Genomic DNA, 19,449 nt, shown 5'->3' on the forward strand with positions numbered 1-19,449 from the left:
CGACTTTCATTTCAGGGGATAAGATTCTCAGGCCTGCCATTTTTCCCCCCATAATGCCAGCGAAGTCTCTGAGAGCGGAAGCTCAAGCAGTATGGGACATAGCCCCTGCTCGGTACAAATATAATAAAATGTCACCTGGCTTTCCAAAACTGGCAGCCCATTCCAAATTAATGTTCACTGTATTTCATCAGCTGCTGCGTCTCAAATCCAAAGGGGAACCATTTCTGCCAATGCCACCACACCGGAAAATGTACCAATAAAGGTTTTATTAAACACACCAGTAATGCCATCATTGCTATGTGAGGATGTCTGGACATTTTTCCAGCTTCCCCCTGTCTCCACTACTCAGATCCTAAGAAAGACACTGTACTGTAAATACTCTTTATGCTTCTAGGAAAAAAAAATTAGAGAGTTCAGTGTGGTTCCTTGAGTTAAAAAGAATACCATTGAGTTTTATGAAGTAGTACTAGCTGCTCTGGGGCTCAGAGGGGATGAACTCATGGCACAGGAGTGTGGTGGCTGACTTTGTAGCTTGTGCCTTAGGGTAAAATCATTGAGCATTTGTAAACCAAGGGAACAGGAAGCGTTCACATTTGCTCTGCCTTTCCAAGAGGCTATTTAGTTAGCCTCCTATCCAGTGCGTACGTACGCCAGACAGTGGGTTGAACTCTAAAAAGCATTTATCCATGAATTTATACTGCTGCGAACCAACATTTATTTTTCTAATAAAAAATAGAAGCACACTGAGCAGAAATTTCTAGTCTTTCACCATCATGTTTCAAATGATCATTTCCAAAGACGTGAAATGAAACTACCACAGCAGCACTCAGAGAAGCCAAGGACTCTGTTGATTGTGTATCCCCTTTACACGTACACCATACACAGCTTGCCAAACTAGCCATACACTACATACACACACACACACACACACACACACACACACACACACACACTCACGCACCAAAGCAAGAGAAAAGAAAACAGTTCTGGACAGGGAAGGAAGATCACAGAAATTCCTGTCATTGTTTAGATTCAAAGCACAGCTGGGGCAGCAGAGGACTCAAAAGCCCTGAGTGAAAATGAGCATTTCTGCTGTGACACGGGGTAGTCTAGTTGTGGGCACTTGGTGTCTGCGTCCCACAAGAGCTTTCTGGATGGGGGTTACTGAGTTTCCACAAGGCGTCTTCAGATGTACCGAGACCCCGCTCACCCTCCAAAGCAGCCCTTTGTGTTTGGAAGACAGAGGGGCGCAGCAGTAGATCCCACCCACTAGCCCCTGTGTCAGGGCTGGAGCTCCAGGGAACGGAAGCTCTCTCTATACTAACCACGGGAACGGGGAGCTCTCTCTATATACTAACCATGCAGATGCAGGCCCAGCTTTTCTCTGAAGCTAGATCTTCTCTGGCAGGCAGGTCATAACCACCTATTCCTTCAAACACATCTCACCAATACTTTATGTGGTTGTTTTATTTTCCTTTGGAACAAGAATGGCAGTCACTTTCCAGGTTTTGTTTCGCCATTTTTACTTTGGAAACCCCAGCGCATTAAACAGCTTGCATTTCCATGAGGGATGATGGTTCGAGGTTGGAATCCCCAGAAGTGACACCAGATTTGCCCTCAGTGTAGATGAAGGCCCCTTTTCCTTCACAACCACCCCACAGATGTGTACAAGCCTTCTCTAAAAGGCACCTGTGACAGAATTTAAGACGTTTTGTGTGTGGTTTTCATTTTACAAAGTTACTAAATGCGTATTTTCCCTTCTTGTTTCCCGAGAGGGAAAAAGAACTGATAACCAATACCTTGCAATAGTTCTCATCAAAGCTGGGTGGGAAAGACGGAGTAAGAGATCTAAAAGAGGAAGGCAGAGTCCCGGTGCCTGCTTCTCTGTGAGACGAGCAGACACCATAAATCACGCAAGTGCAAATGGTACAGATGATACGACAGAGAATGAGGCCTAGGCTTATCATAAACAACTCTAAATCCATGGGAAACAGTGTATAACACAACAGCTGTGTACAGGCCTAAGTGCTTTACCGGAAAAGCCTTGCACAGTATACAAAACTGATGGCTGACGGAGCTCAAGGACCCCCAAGGCTCACGCTAACTCTACTGATGGTTACTGCTGGAGTCACTATCTCTAGCTTCTTCAGGCCCATTTGGGTTAAGTCCCCTTACTCTATTATGACGGGAACATACTAGAGCCCATTTCTTTTTAAATGTTAGGGAGACTAGTCACCTTACTTTTGCCGTTTATGGATAATTTCAAGTATCAGTCATTTCGCATAAGGGAAGCTAGGGTCGATGGTGCCTTTGATGCTGTCACTGTTTTCTTTGTAACCATACAGACTTTGGCTTCCATGAATAATGCAGCTCCATGTGGTAATGAGCTGGAGCCTGTGGCTGGGGAGTAATACTCCAATTTGAAGAATTAGCTTGGGTTGTCTTCTTGGCCACAGACAGTATGTCTCAACCCGATTTACTTTTCCTTTAAAAACATCATCTTAGTCACATACAAAGGGGCAGGTTGGTGGTGGGGGCTAGTGCAATTGTAATTACAGTTATCAAAATAGAGGAATTGATACACACACCACACACACACAAATGAGAGAGAGAGATAGATAGATAGATAGATAGATAGATAGAGAGAGAGAGGAGAGATCACTTTTCTTTTTTTTTTCTTTTTCTTTTTTTTTTGGTTTTTCGAGACAGGGTTTCTCTGTGGTTTTTTGGAGCCTGTCCTGGAACTAGCTCTTGTAGACCAGACTGGTCTCGAACTAACAGAGATCCGCCTTTTCATATAAAAAGATCAAAGATCACTTTTCATATAAATATAAACAACTAGGAAAAAGATTCTTTAACTAATGAATTGATTATTAGTATGATATACTTGGAATAGTTTTGGAAAATTCTTATTTACTAAATCTCTGTTTTGATAAACTTGCAGCAAGTTGTGAGAAGAGTTGACCTGACTACTGCTGAATGGGCTCTTCTCCCTGCAGTCACTCTAATGTAGTTTGAGGTACTTACATTAAAAGGGAAATTGAAAAGTTAATTTATTTAATTACTATTGACCTACCAGACACGGTTTACGTGGTTCACACCTGTCACTTTGCAAGGTGCTATGGACGGAGAGATAAACACGTCAGAAGGATGCCAGCCCTCAGGAGTTTACAACAAACTGTCAAGCGTCCATGATGACCAATTTAGGGTAGGGTTTTGACAGAATGGAACAACTTATTTGAGCTCGAACAAAATAAAATTCATCCTAAGGAATTCTGTGTACTGGATTTGGGGCCCACGAGGGTCCTGGACACCTAAAGTTGCTTCTTGTCTCTTATGGGACACTCGTCTCCACTTCTGCCTCAGGAGAACCTTAGCTTTCCTCATGGCGCTCCTGTGCCCAGGTCATACTCTCCCTTAGCAACCTTGGAAACGTTCTTCCTGGCCCTGTGCCTCCTGCAAGCATTTCCAAATTTTGAGATTCAAGAGTGTCTAAAAAATCAGTTCTCCACTTGGAAGACAATACGGGTCAGACCATGAGCAGACCACTGTGCGCTCAGGTAGTTCAGGGGACACGGAAGAGAAAGCAAAGCTTCGATGGCCCTGCTCCTCTGGTGACCTGATAAGCCATGGATAGTGGATGCCAAGTAACACCTAAGCCACTCTGGAGCTCAGGTCAGAACATACAAGAATTCCGCCATAGCCGCTGAAATTCTCCGGCCTTAGTTTATCACCAGGGATAGTCAAATACATTTAGACATGTATTAACTTTGTGAGTCACACAAATATCATGTAATTTAAATAATCACACTTTCTGAAGAACATTAGACACACTAAATTCATAGAACGCAGAGTTCAAAGGACTAGCGCAGTGGTTTTCAACCCATGAGTTGTGACCCCTTTGGGGGTCGAATGACCCTTTCAAGGGGTCACATATCAGATAACCTGCATATCAGATATTTATATTACAATCCATAACAGTAGAAAAATTACAGTTATGAAGTAGCAATGAAATAATTTTATGGTTGGGGTCACCACAACATGAGGAGCTGTATTAAAGGGTCGCAGCATTAGGAAGGTTGAGAACCACTGCATTAGAGGGAGATAGAAAGCAGGTCAAACTTTATTTCAGAGAAGAAATCTAAGGGTAAGAATGGCTGAGTGAATTACTCAACAACCAGTTGCAGAACTAGAAAAGACCTAAACTAACTCAGAAAGCTTATGACATTGAGCAATTTTACTAAGCATATAAATTACATCTAGGAGAGGGAAGTGAGTTAAGAGGCACACGGGGCTTCTCTCCTGGAGTTTTTGTTAGAAAACTGTGTGTGCGTCTGTGTGTGCGCATGCATAATATATTCATAGGTCCACATATGCATATACAAATACTACGTGCATATAAATACCTGTACATGCACAGATCCAAAGCATTTCATTTTTCATTTATTAGAGGAAAAAAAATTCAGAGCTGACTACCTTAGGCCAAGGCCAAACTGTCTAACTAAATTGCAGAATTCAGTATTTGCTGTGACTCTCCCAACATAAACAGATTTAAAAGACAAGCAGCTTCAAATTAGGTGGCCAACGGCCAGGCTGATTTTACTCTGGGACGCGAGGTGCATCTCGGTAAACACCCTTGTCCTTATCCTCAAGCTAACAACAAACACCGCAAACAAAAAAGACATTCAGTGCTTTTGCTCTCTTTGTTTCCAGGGAGTATTGTGAAAGTAATTATTCTGTTGTATTTAAGAGGCCTATTTCATGGATGGGAAAATGTATTAAATTTCATTTGGCAGTTATTCAATTCTAGTTAATGTTATCGCCAGAGATAACGGCTTCCAAACAGGCTTTCAGGACCTGGCCCCTCCCACTCTACCATAATCCTTCTAAAAGAGCAGGATGGGGACTTTCAGCAAATGTCATCCGTCCATGTCTAGATCCACATAAAAATGGCACAAAACCAGATATGTTATTGGAACGTTTTGGTTTATTAAAAACCGAGGCTTATTACTGATGATTTCTGGTTTTCAGAAAGTACGAAAGGAACAAGAAAAGTACCAAAAAAGATGTTTGATTCTTTTTCTTACTTCTCCTGTGTTTCCTCAATACTCACATACGTACACACAGACACACACACGTTGGGGGATGGTTCCCTGTCATTATGACATATTGACATGGCAAACACTTTTGGTGTTCAATAGTAGTCTCTCCATGAAATATAAACTCTCATTTATATCTGACAGTTAGAAGAGACTCAATTTCAGCTTCCATAACCTTGTTAGATCTCTGTCATATCAGAGGAAAGCATTCCTATGTGCAACATCCACTGATGCCAAAAGTGCATCCTTCAAAGACGTAGAAATCAGTTGGAAAGTTTTCAGTGGTTCATAGAGGGAGCTCAAAGCTCCTAAGAGAGCAGCAGGAGACGAATACTGTGAGGGACATACCAGACCCAGAGCCCTGCAGAAAATAAGATGGAGCTCTAAAAGCCAACCATCATAAGAGAAAGTCCTAACATCCAGGATAGCCTTCACCACAAATATTTCCTATTTGCTCAGTTTTTAAAAATGATCAGACTTTCTTTTTTTTCTGGTAATGACCACATAATTGAAAATTTCAAGAACATCTTCCTGAAAGCAACTCAGGGTCCGGTTCCTCTGCTTGGATTTGCCTTGACTCTCCAAATGCTGCTGGGAGATGATTTCATAACTCTTAGGAGAATACCTAATTGTTTTGTTTCCGGAAATCTTGTGGCTCTACTTACAATTTGTCTGAAATTTAGTGTGATTCATTTTTGTGCAATTCTTAGAGATTTATTTAATGCTTATTCTCCAGATAAAAAAAACATTCAGAATGATATCAAATTTTTAAGATTGATTTAACGCGTGTGAGTGTTTTGTCAGCATTCACCTGTATGGACCACATGCACTTTGTAGTGCCTACAAAGTCCAAAAGGAGATTCAGAGCCCCTAGAATTAGAGTTCCAAATGATTGTGAGAAACTGTGTAGGTGCCGGGACTCAAACCCAGGTCCTCTGGAAGAGCAGCCAATGCTGTTAACCACTGAGCCATCTCTCCAGCCCCTTCAAGATGATTTCCTTAGAACTTCACCAAGTGTGGCTTTAGTGGCTTGGATCTGTTATGTGACCAACTACGCCAAGTTCCTGGGCCTCCATCAGAATGGTTATAAGGAGTGATTCTGTAATGTGGTTGTTCTCAAGGTGCAAGTGATGAAAGCTGACTCAGTTGGTTTTCTTTCTTAAGTCCTATGTGGTGGAACTGTTTCTTGTCTCCCTTCCGCAGCCCCACTCTCTGCTGCTTCCCACTTTTTACCTCATTTCCGCCAATGGCGGTGACATCTGGACACTATATTCCTTGTCAGGACTATGGGCATTTAGAGGCCCAGTCCACTCCTGCTCCAGGCAGCAGGCTACTAAATCTGTTGTATGGAACTACAGTTGATCGGCTGTACTGAGTCATGCCCATCTAGTGTGGGGATTCCGGGGAGGACCCGCAGTTACCTGTAAGCAGCTTTATTTTGTTTAGAAGCCAACTGAACACTTTGACAACCACCAGTAACTGTGGATTTCTGAAGCATACCTGTGTGTAGGCTCTTGCAGCTGACTGCCCTGTGAAGCGCTCTGGAGCCACAGACTGCCCACGACTACAGGCATATTATGATCCACCTTTTCCTTATAGTTTACTTCTCTGTGGGAAGCCGGGGAAGCACTGAGTGCATGTGCAAAGAGTAGATGAAGTCCTGAGGAATCATACATTGTTGACATACACAGGGCCTTATCAATGAACTGCGCCTCAGCCCCATGGGGACAGCCAAGCCCTCCACCCACGGTGAAGTTCAGAGGCCAAACCTCTCTCTGGTCTGAGCGTGAAGGCTGACAGACATACAAGTTTGAGTGTTTATGGCTGATCAGTGTGTGCAAAAGCTAGCAACGACTGTGTCCCCCTCCCACATAGTTCCATCCGGGTACTGCTCACCTACTGAGACTGGCTAACCCCTCCCTCTGTGCTGTACAGTGTGTATAAATTTGTGGAGTCTCTGGTTGTTGCTGTACTTGGTGCTGCTCCATCAGAGCACACATAGCCCATCCAACCCCGGTTTCTATGTACACGCCGGCTGTTTCTTTTGTGCTTGTTCTTTCTCCACTCTCTTATGCTCCAGCACGGTTGCCAGTACCAAGCTGCGCAGGACGAGGCACCTAACAAGAGCCTATAGTACAGATTTGTAGAAGGAACAATGGCATAAAGAAATTTGCCTAAACAAACAAAATGTATCTTCTCCACCTCTTTGCAAATCTTCATTGTTGGAATGCTATATTCTTTTCCCAGGATCTGGTCCCTTAGCTAAGGTACGGTATAGTTAGGAACAGAGCTATGAGCTCCATCTCCTACTGTTGGTCCTTGACCTGGATGCCCAGAGACTATCCTAGTTATCTCTTAGTTTTAATTTGATCAGCCTGAATCTTTTGCTATCTGCTCATGGCAACTCATCCGCTGGGCCTTCTCCAACATTACCGTGGGCCAGGGACAACAGTGGACTCGTCTCTTCTGACAGCTCCTATTTCATCAGATCCACAGCCATCATCTCGTCCCTAGCTCCTTCGAGACAGTGCTGATCTCCATAAGTCTGCGCTTTGCCATTGCCTTGCTGGGTTCGGGGAGGGAGGAGTCTCTCTCTGATTGAGTCATTAAAGGCACCACACATAAAATACATTCAAGGACATAGTCAGATGGCACTGGGCACAGACTTCAAACTTTGCTACGCATAAAGCCAATGCTTGTCTTGGGTTGTGAATGCCACATGGTTGGCACCTGGGTCCAGATTGGGGGACACCACTGTCATTACCATGTGCAGGTGGATGTTCCCTAAACACCAATGATGGCACACGTGGTACATTTCCAGGAGGAGAGGTCTGACATTCATAACCTTTGATAATGTCAAGTACCAATTTTTGCATGTTTCTGCCCAATAATAAGCATTCCATTTAACTTAGCAAATGACTTTCAGATGTCCATATGCAAAGCACTCTTTAGGTACCCAGAGGGAAAAAAATAACAAAAGACAGACATCTATTACTTAAGAGACTCATTATAATGGTGGCATAATATCATTAAGATATAAGACAAAATAAGACGGATGCCTTACAAGAGAACAAGGTCACAATGGGTTTCCAGGGATGATGAAGTCATATCTATCTGCGAAAACCAGGGCAACTGAGATAAGTTTTGAAGGACAGGGAGGATTTTGATGGCAGTTCTCTAAACCTATCTGTAATAGTCTGATATTTGACACTAATTACATAATCTCCCAGCTGTAATGGGAAATTTATATTTTTAACATCAATAAATGGCATTAGACAGTCTCTTTCTCTCTTTATGTCTCTGTCTGTCTCTCTTTCTGTGTGTGCATCTGTCTCTGCGTGTGTGTCTGTCTGTCTCTCTGTGTGTCTGTCTCTCCCTGTCTGTCTGCTGTCTGATCCTGCGCCTGTCTGTCTCTGTGTGTGTTTGTCTGATTCTGCCTCTCTCTCTCTCTCTCTCTCTCTCTTTCTCTCTCTCCCCCCCCCCCGTCTGATCCTGCGCCTGTCTGTCTCTGTGTGTGTTTGTGTGATTCTCTCTCTCTCTCTCTCTCTCTCTCTCTCTCTCTCTCTGTGTGTGTGTGTGTGATTCTGCCCCCCCTCCCTCTCCCCCCCTGTCTGATCCTGCACCTGTCTGTCTCTGTGTGTGTTTGTGTGATTCTGCCTCTCTCTCTCTCCCCCCCCCCCCCAGTCTGATCCTGCATCTCTCTCTCGGCACAAGCAGCTCAGGGCTGTGTGTTAACATGTGTTTTCATATTGTCGGACTACATATCTCTGACGAAAAGCAGATTTTCATGCAGACCGTTCTAAAGCTCAAGCGCCCCGCTCCAAAGTGAACACACAGGGCATTCTGGACGCACATGGCACCTCACTGTACGCGCATGCTATTGGCGCAAATGATTCACTCTTAGTTAACTGCACTGGAGCCTTTCATCTCCCAGCTATACAGTAATGGCTTCCATATGACCAGTGGCTGCTATAAATAAGATCAAAAGCAAAAGAAAGGATTTAATAAAAGAAAATGACATTAAGGGTAGCATTAAATCAAGAAAAAAAATGCCAATATCCACTTTTTTATATATAAAAAGAAATTCTTCCTTTTTTGAGACCAAGGGATCACAAAGGACCAAAGCACCTTGTTGCATGTTTCCTGGAGAGTCACCTACAAAGAGCAGGTGTGTGGAAAGTCTACCCGTGCACATCTGACCATCGCAAATATGCAGCTGAGGGTGGAGGATGTGCCAGCTAGAGGCAGAAGGGCCCCTTTTGAGTACTTACAGAGAAGCAGAGAAGTGGCACCGGCCTGTACAGCTGGTTTGATACTGGTAAGACTATGGTAAAGCTGCCGAAGGAAAAAACCGCCCATCCCTCTGCCCTCTTCCCTCCTAGATAATGGGGACAGGCTTTTGGGGAATCCTGAGCTTCTCAGAGAATCACAACATTGCTCAACCCTAGTACATGTGTTCTGCGAGAGGAAGTTTTTTTTGGCAAGGCAGATCTGATATACAGAGCCAACTTCCCAAACAAATTTTCTTCTAGTTCTTAAAAAAAAAAATAAGTTTACAATGCTAATCTCAATTCCCGACTGGATACACAGCTGCTAATAGCTGCTGCTCCCAAAGGAGGGGGCCTGTTTCCCACATCCTCAGAGGAGTGGGTACCTGCCCTGCCCTGCCCTGCCCTGCCCTGCCCTGACTTCCAGGCTTTCCTCCTGTTTCTTGTTTTGCCTTTTTTTCAAAACCGCTTCAGTGAGGATTTGTTAGAAGGTCTTCAAGAGATAGTCTCAGAAACAGACACACAAACAAACAAATAACAACAACAAAACAAAAACAAAACAAAACAAAAAACCAAAAAAACTCCACCCCAGCCCCAGGCAGTTAGGCTAGGGCTCGTTATTTTGCTGCTACTGTGTTTACGGAGGAAATTCAAGGACTTCAAACCTCTCCTCAGAGCTGTGGAACCTCAGAGGCTTGGATCTGCAGCCCTGTAGAGGAAATGACCATTTTGGATTCCTTCATACTGAGCTAATTATTCACTCAAGGGCTAGCTGTGTTCAAAGAGTCTCAGTTCCTAACAGTACTGCTAATGCGATTACTTACTTAGACCCGATGGTGTCCTAAATAGAGGAGGAAAACTTCAACACTTTTTCCCTCTAAGAGGAAGTCCCCTGCAGCAGATTCCTGAGCCAGCCAGCCCCTGGCAGTTTTTCCGCTTGTCCAGGAGCACCTGCTTCAACAGTGACCTCAGTTCTATATCTCAAGACTCAGACAGTTCTCAAAACAGCTTTTAAAACAAAACCCAGCTGTTTCCCATCTAGTCTACAGGGGGAAAATTGGGCAGCTTACAGAAACATTACCCAGAGACTACCATTCTCCAATAACTTTCACACACTCCAGCTCCTCACCAGAGCTGCGCGTGTGCAGAAGCTGGGGGTGGGGGGGCGCACGGGGAACGACAATGTGCAAGCTCGGTTCTGTGGCTTTGCACAAGACATCCAATTAGCCGCTTTCAAGGGCGTGTGGCTATTGTACCACAGTGCTCCCCCCTTGCTAACGTCGGACACATCTTTTGGCTAAACTCAGCTTTACAGTTCTCGGGTGATTTATGGGTAAAGGGGAAGCCAGAATTAGCACAACTGCAAATGTCAACCAATTAGGTCTGACAGAGAACGCAGCTCCCACCTTTCAGTTTTTAACCCCAAAGCCTATGTTTTCCTAAACCCTCTACTTGCTCTGAACCAGTTTTGTTTTTCTTTTCTTTTCTTTTTTTTTTAAAGCCACATGTTTTCTAAGCAGCAGCTAGGATACTTTTGATTTGAAAAATTTACAGCCACAATAAAAGTTAAACTAACACAACGGCCATGGAATTTGAAGAAATATAAAATGGCCAAGGCTTAGTCGTGGCTTTTAAACAGTGCCAAGCTACACCAGTATTTTCTGTTTTGGTATGAATGACATAACCGAATTACTTCATGAACTGCTACTTTAATTCCCAAGGGTGGAAAATTCCATGAGTTAATTTAATTTGGATGTAAAAATATATACATGAAAACTCTCTCTTCCTGTGGACTCTCATGTGCAATGCTCCAACCAATTGCTGGAATCATTGCTCTGCAGAGGAGGGGCTTGGAGCAGCCTGGGCTACCAGCTGCAAGGCCAGATCATCAGGCAATTTCCTTATTGCTCTTTGAGCATAGAAGCACCTTTCTTTCTTTTAAGTTTTTTTTTTTTTTAAATCATGTTTCTTCTCTAGCATGCCCCGCTGTAACTGTTAAAATTCTGCGTGGGTCCCTGCCCAAGTTTATGTTTTTCCTAGTCTAATCACTAATTGTGGCACTCTGTAATTCTACCTTGTCCTGAAGTGAGACATGGCTTTTACTGTAGACTGGCCAGGAGAGGTTCCCATGAAATCCGAGACTCTTGCACCTCCAACTGCCCCCGCTGCATCTAAAGCAAGCTGAGAGACATGGGGTGAATGAGGATGGGGATCTCAAACGTGCACAATGTATGCTTTTCTCCACGGTTTTGTGTCTTTTTCCCCCTTTTTACACCACAAGGGTTGTTAACATCCCACGTTATGGGCAGTTTAATGTTGTGTTCTCACATTTAACAAAAAGAGGACTAGGGTACTCAAAGTATCTGCTTGCCTTCTCCTCTATTATCTAAGAAGAAAACAGCCAGTACCGAGGGTGTGACGAAGCTAAAGGGTTAGTTTTAAATGTGCATTTAATTTTCCCATATGAAAATGGGGATGAGGGAAAGGTATTACGATTCCGTTTGCTTATAGCATGTGGCTAAAGCATGTTACATACGGGCTCTGTATTTGTTTGTTCCAGGCACACAGAAAGCAGGGGTTTGGGCTACACATCTAAGCAGATGGACGGACAGATCATGAGATCTGAATTTGAATAAAACAGCCATGGGAGATCAAAGAGAATGTACCCAAGGGTGGTGTGTATGGGAACACACGGTGGTGTGTGTATGGGACTGGAGTTCTAGCCATTGCTTTTGAGGTGGAATGGTCTCAGGGCACCGACCGGATGGAAAATCTGACTCCAGCTGAATTGATGCAGAACACAACTGTGATGTGAGTTTAAGGACTCTATTGTTGAACAAATAATCCCTGGGTGAGAGAATTTCTTCAAGTTCTTTTTTTCTCTCTTTTTGTTTCCTTAAGGTTTTCTTTAAAAGTATCACAGGAATGTTGAAGAAAAATCTTTCAGCTGAGGTTACTAGTCCACTCTCAGGAATGGTTGCTGATTGAGGAGATTAGAAGAGTCAGGGGAATTCTAGAGACAGGAGTCTCCGATTTTAAAGATCAGCAGTAGAGGATTGGCTAGACTATGATGCTGAAGATTACAATCCTTGTTGGCGCAGCCTGGTAAACAGTGTCTCCATGCTCGGCAGGACAGCAAGGGCCCCATGAACTCAGTTTGGTTTAACCAAGAACAAGTTCCTCTAGACAAACCCCATTTCCCCACTTAAGGGGGTGGGGGTGTAGCTGCATGCCTGGATCTTACAGCAACAGGATGGATGTCATAACAGGAGCTGCATGAACAGAACTGGGGGACAGAACTGGCTGTGACAGTAAACTCCCAGATCAGGAACCAGTGTGGAGAGAATGAATGTTCTCTTGAGCCTCAGGGCTTTTTGGTTCATGTCTTCCTTTCCTGGCTAACATTTTTATTAGCGGCTTTGATGTGGACTTTAAAGAAACCATCACAGCTGCCGACAATAGACTGGCAGAGGATATAACTGCATGAGGACGTTAAGTTGACCTATAGACTGGAGACAGATGGAAGGCTGAGATAGGAAGTTCTGGACAGATACAACACTGAGTCCACTGTCTACCGGGGCAGTCGGCATGGAGGCATGCTTATGGCTTACAGATTACAGCACATCAGCATGGTGGTGAAGGAATCAATATTAGCCACTAAGAATTATTAGACAGGATGGTGGGATGCAGAAGTGGATAGATTTTCACTGGTCTACCCTGAACATTCCCTGAGTACCGCATCCAGACTGAGATGCTGCACACTCCAAGTTCCTTAAAGTAGAAAGGGGACCTTGGATAAAAATCCCTCGTGCCTGTACTGGGTTGGACTTGGGAGCAGTTCCAGTGGGCAGAAAGGCACCGCATGCAGAGGCAGGTGTGGGCTGGGCAGAGGTAAAATTTGCAACTTGTTGATCTGAAACAGGTTTTACAGAGAGGGTGAAGAGGCTGATTAATACCTTGGTAGGTAATATGGAGGGAGAATAGAGTTGAGATGACCTTTAAAGTCCCTGGGACTCTATAGCAATCACTGTACACACATGAAAAGTGTGTCCAAGCACATGGAGAATTTTACGGAATTGAAATCTGCAAAGACCTAAGGGGCCGATACGTCTGCTCACACTCGTCAGGCCAAGTTCCTAATCTCTATGTTCACTTAGATGACCTGCCAGGAAATGCAGTCAAGGCAGCAGTGCAGGAGCACCCAGTGGGTGCCCCACGTGGTGGTTTAGTATGATCGGTAGAGCTAAAGCCAGGCACAAAGGAAGAGTGTATGGGAGCTCATTACCTAAGCACAGGGAACAGAGTAGTTTTATTTTATTATTATTATTTTTTTTTTTTTGGTTTTTCGAGACAGGGTTTCTCTGTGGTTTTGGAGCCTGTCCTGGAACTAGCTCTTGTAGACCAGGCTGGTCTCGAACTCACAGAGATCCGCCTGCCTCTGCTTCCCGAGTGCTGGGATTAAAGGCGTGCGCCACCATCGCCCGGCAAGAGTAGTACCATTCACAGTTTTGGAAGTGTTAGGGTACTGAGTAAAAGGGAAGCGCACTGTATAGGACGTGGTAGGAAGGATCCTAGGACCAGAGCTACAGCTCAGGGGTAGAACACTTGCCAAACCAAGCCCCAGTACGATTTTTTTTTTTTAAGAAAAAAAAAGTTGATGCAGTTGCTGGCCTGCTTGTCTGTTTTAAAGCCTTGCTCAACCAAGAACTAGCCAAGCAAGCAGGGTTGAATCACTTCCCCTTTCAAGGTCTCAGTCTTTAGTAGCAAAACAATGGCAATGGGCTAACTGACTTGTGAGCTGCTTTCAGCATCTAAAATTCAATAATCCAAGCTCAACTATGCAAGCAGAAGTCAACTGTTTGTCCACGAAGTCTTACACCCTCTAAGTTCCTATATGCTCCATGCCAGCTGAAGAAAGATCACTGATCCCTCAGCATAAGCTAATTGAATAAATTTTTTTTTTTTTTTTGGTTTTTTGAGACAGGGTTTCTCTGTAGCTTTGGTGCCTGTCCTGAACTAGCTCTTGTAGACCAGGCTGGCCTCGAACTCACAAAGATCCGCCTGCCTCTGCCTCCCGAGTGCTGGGATTAAAGGCGTGCGCCACCACCGCCCGGCTTGAATAAATTTTTAAATCAAAAGCTAAACTCTCCAGAGAGAAGGAAATGGAGTTAAGATTTCTCTTTGCACTGATGGTTTCTAAAGGTGTTCCACAACCCCACCCGGCTGAGGAGTTCAATGTGAAGGCTTGTGGGATGCCATGGGGGACAGGCAAATTTCACAGGACATCTCCATCTTTTAGTCAGCCACAGCTCCTGAAAGATTGCTGCTGTTAGGTACTGTGGTCTAAGCTTGTGAGGCTAGCTAACATGGAAACTGAGAAAGGATTGAGAGCTTAAAGCCACCTTGGGCTATAAAGTAAGTTCAAGGTAAACCTGAGTACATTAGGAAATCCTACTTCAATTTTTATAAAGGAAGGAAGAGAGGGAGGGAGGGAGAGAGAAAGGAGGGAGGGAGGGAGGGAGGAATTAAAAAGGAGATGGGGGCTGGGGTGCCCCTGCCCAGTATGGACAAAGACCTTGGTTTCATATACAGGAACACACAAGGCACTTTTCCTATAACAGGAGGCCGTGAGGCTGTCCCTTCTAGGTAAAAGCGTCCCTGTTTTCTTATAGGGTCTAGTGGACTAGCACACAACAATTTGTTTAAAAGGTAGTGGTTCTTTCCAACTACTTTGTGAGCCCCAGAGACTAGAGACCATAACTGAGCAAGCGCCTGATACTTGCAACCACAGCTAATGTTCTTGAAATGAACAAGCAGAATTTGCCCAAAAAGGAACTGAGAACCACAGGAACTGCATATTGATAATAAACACAACATTGCTGAGTCTATCTAACCAGGGGCATACACGGGGCCACATCAAGACATGCTTGATGTCCGTCCTGTTCCACTAAGAGACAGGGTGAAGCTGCTTGAAAGGCTCCATCTGAGAATAATAGCCAATGCATAATGAGGAGGACCGCATTGAGAAGACTGCTCCTAGAGCAGCTTAGAGGAGAGGGGATGATTTAAATGCCAAGATTAACCATGAGGTGGAGGAGATATAGAGCGGAACTGGAAGTGGCAAGATTGCCCAACTAGAGACAATCCCATTTGTTTTCATTTTTCCCCACAGTCAGAGATATGTGCTTAGACTCTGCCAGGGAAAGAGGCCGTTATGGCAAGAAACATGACTTGGTGACTTAAAGTTATCTCCTCACTGACTCAAGTGGGAAGAGTCCATACCTCTCGGCCACTCAGCACCTACATGGTGACTTAAGGAGGTACTTAGACAAAGATGCTTAGCCGTGCAGTGATGGCGCACGCCTTTAAGCCCAGCACTCGGGGAGGCAGAGGCAGAGGCAGAGGCAGAGGCAGAGGCAGAGGCAGAGGCAGAGGCAGGTGGATGTCTGAGAGTTCGAGGCCAGCCTGGTCTACAGAGTGAGTTCTAGGACAGCCAGACAGAGATACACAGAGAAAAGCTATCTCAAAAAACCCAACAAAGAATGCTTTACACATTTACGCTATGCTCCCAGTCTTCACGGGAGAGAACCCAACTACTCTCGGATCCAGATCATAAAATGCCCAGAACCTTCTTCTGCCAACTGATGCTTACCAACATATGAAAATTGCCAACTCTTTGCACTTTAGTCCTGAAAAGGAGTATTTACAATGTCTGGGAAGGAGTTATGGCAGCCAAACAGAGCAGGGAGTCTGGAGTAAGGTCAATAAACTTAAATGGAGATGGATGTCTTAGCCTATTTGGACTTCAGGAAGTTCACATCGCCAGCCCTGAGGGCCACCATGCTCCTCCTCACTGGACTTCTATAATGCCACCTGAGCTGCTTGACCCAGAGCCTAGACCAGAGGGGTCAAGCTAGTCAGTCTTCTTCTCACCGAGTGACAATCTATTTCCAGCGAGGGAGAGAAAATATAAAATGTGGCACTCCAGGAATTTACACCTGCCAGTCATACTGAAGTTGTCCCTATAAAAGAACCAGTGTTCTGTGACGCTGGCTAAGATAAATATCTGGAAGGGGTATGACTCACTGTGCTGTGAAACGGGGTGCTGTGGGGGGGGAACTGCAGAAAATGACTGCTATAGACAGAAGCAGCAAGAGATGGCTTCCTGGAAGAGCAGGAGTTTGTCAGAACTTCGACCATGGGTGAGAAGAGAGAAGTGGACAGGGCAGATGAATCCAGGACATATGCAAAAGAAGTACCTAATGGGGCCTGTTCTTGCCATGCGCACACACTGATTTGGTTGGAAAACCTTTGCATAATACAATGGCTAAATATAAGGCTTTCGGTGATTCATCAAGGGTCTTGGCTGATGAGCCACAGAGCTCATCCTATTCTTACAGACAATGGAAGTTCCTTCAAAGTTTCTGAAGCACAGTCAAATAACGTTATCTAGAAAGCCCCGCTTATCTGCCATTTATTCCAGCGGTCTGAGCCATGCCGCCGTGGGAGAAAACATCCCTTTTATTGTATTAATAATTAGTAAATTCCCAGAGACCAAGGAGGACATTTTGTGAATCAAAAGCTAAGTACAATTTGTGAGCAACTAAATGAGATAACGCAGTGGCCGGGGCAGAAGCACACACAGCTTTCCCCACCACAGACCCAAGCTGCCGGGGAAGGAAAGGCTTCTGTCATCTTCCACGTTATCAAGGCATTTTGTTTTGATTTTCAGGAGACTGGGAAGGAAGGAAGAAGAGCGCAGAGGTCAAGACCATTTGAAGTCATCTATTCTTTAATCAGAAGGAATCAGGAGGCAGAGTTCGAACAGAGATTTGCTCAAAACAAAAGCAGCCTTAGGGTGAGTCTCAAGTTTCTGCGCCTTCACTTCCAGCCCAGAACAACAAAGGAAGGTGTGTAGCTGGGAGCCAGCCCCATTCCAGCCCCCTCTGCCCTGTTTCCGGTCTGAACCCACTGCTACTTTACTTCCTGCAGCTGGCCAAGGTTGGGAAGCCTGTTTCATGTATTAAAATTCGAATGTGGAAAACATTACCAGCATCCTCCTTGAATTTTTTGTTGTAGTTGTTGGGGGGAAAGGAGATTTTTTTTTTGATTCCCCTCTTGTTTTTATTGTGGAATGTATCAAATGGTCAAAGGTTAACTTCAGACTCACTAAATTAGAAAACTATTTCCTTTGTCCTTAGGTTTTTGTTTTGAAATTCAAACTGGTTTGTGTTGAGAAAAGATATGCCAGTCCAATCGCTTCCACACACGTGAGGCTTCTGGGATGGGGAGTTCAGATTTTTAGGGGCTACAGGGTTTTTAGGAAGCTAGAAGGCTGACAAGACCCGATTGGGTTCACAGGGCATGGCTACAGACATGCACATTTCTGGAGGAAGGCTAAGCTCTGGCTGGCTCCACAGCTAGCAGAGTGGGACAGAACCTGTCTTAATCAGTAAACTGGAATCGTAATGTCTTTAATATAGCATCCCAGTGACATAGTCAAGAGGTGTCTGCATACAACTGGCCAGTTATTTAAAATAATTTAGAAATTAGTCTATTCTCTTCTTTCCACTGGAGTCAGCTCAACTTCCCTCTTCAGAAATAACTGTAGTGTGCTTTTTGTTGTTGTTGCTTTCTTTTTCCTCTTGTCCCCTTTCGGCATCAGACGCAAAGAGAAGGCAACTCAAAGGTCAAATAATTGCAAATAGCATCTATGTACAGTTTAACATGCTAAAGAGACGCTTAGCCTCCATCTGGTATTTAAGAACAAGCTACATATTTATGGGAAAGACAGTTTCTACATCAACGTCCTGGGTGCATGCCGCATCCGGCTAACATATGCAAAGTGAACGCAGCTACAGAAATTAGACTATTTTTCTCTTGATTAAGAGCAGATACACATAAATGGTTATAAGTTGCAGATCTGGATTTTTAATAAAGCCAGATTTCTTAATTAAAAGCAGTATTGTTTAAATACTGTAGTTGAAAAAAAAAGTGAGAGGAAGAGAGAGCCATACAAATGAAAATCTCATATTATATGCATCCCAAGAGTTTAGCACATTACCTGAGGCCAGGCTAAATTAAAACCTAGGCTTTCCTTTGTAAACTCCTCAGCAACTGCTGATGAACAAGCAAACAATTTTTATTCAATGATGGATTTTTAGTGTAGAGGTCAAGATAAAGAAAAAAAGTTAAGAAAAAAATAGCACTGGCATTGAAAAATATCTTTGCACATTTTAGATGTGAGTTCACTGCTCCTATTTGTGGACCCACATTTTTAGTTTCTAATCAGTTGCAGGTTTCAGTATTATACTGTGCAGGATGGCACTCTTCATCTTAGTCTTTTAATTAAGAGAAATTGAAGAAAGACCAAAAAAAAAAATGCTATGGAATGAGAACTGCGCAAGTATTCATGGTTATTTTGCATTTCCTTCTGGAACCATTTCACTACAGGGAAGCTGAAGTGAGAAGGGAAAAAAAGCCTTGCACCCAAGCAGCTCTGAAAAGCCTAGAAAGGTCAAGCAGAGCAACAAGACATTTGCCACCATGTATGTGCAAGGAGCAGGTTGATGCAAAATCAACAATACAGCAAACTTTACCTGATTTATCAGCTAATTGTTACCATTTAATGTTGTTATAGACATTCTCAGACTCACATACAAGGCAAATACACAACTTATTTCTACCTCCCAACCCTGAGACTAAAAGGTAGCATTTTGTCTTTATGAGGTATATAAACCTCATATTTGGAATATCACTCATGCAACACGAAGTTGAGTTATGTGCTTTGATCAAAGTTATCAAGATGAACAAATGAGCAGTGACCCAGCAACTTACGAAAACATGTTCATATAAAATCTTGTGCATGGAAACTCATAGGAGTTGGTGCGTGTTGTTTGGTTTTCAGGCAACTACCAAAGAGCAAAGCAGTCCTAGAACCTGTCACCTGAAAAGTGGGAAGTAGCACTGAAAACAAATAAAGCTTTAGCATGTGGGAAAAACACAGGTTTTAAAACATAGAGAGAAAGAAGCTAATCAGAAAAGGCCAACCCATGGTGTAATCCCATTAAAATGAGAAATGC

At 43.9% G+C, this 19,449-nt stretch overlaps 1 protein-coding gene across 11 annotated transcripts in view; it reads right to left on the minus strand.

Annotated features, from left to right (window-relative positions):
• Positions 1 to 19,449, minus strand: part of Tcf4 (transcription factor 4) — a 343,351-nt gene that overhangs the window by 12,139 nt on the left and 311,763 nt on the right. The window lies entirely within an intron of this gene.

Source organism: Microtus oregoni, unplaced genomic scaffold (assembly GCF_018167655.1).
Source record: "Microtus oregoni isolate MIOR12 unplaced genomic scaffold, Mior012 000057F_ref0000458, whole genome shotgun sequence".
NCBI lineage: Eukaryota > Metazoa > Chordata > Mammalia > Rodentia > Cricetidae > Microtus > Microtus oregoni.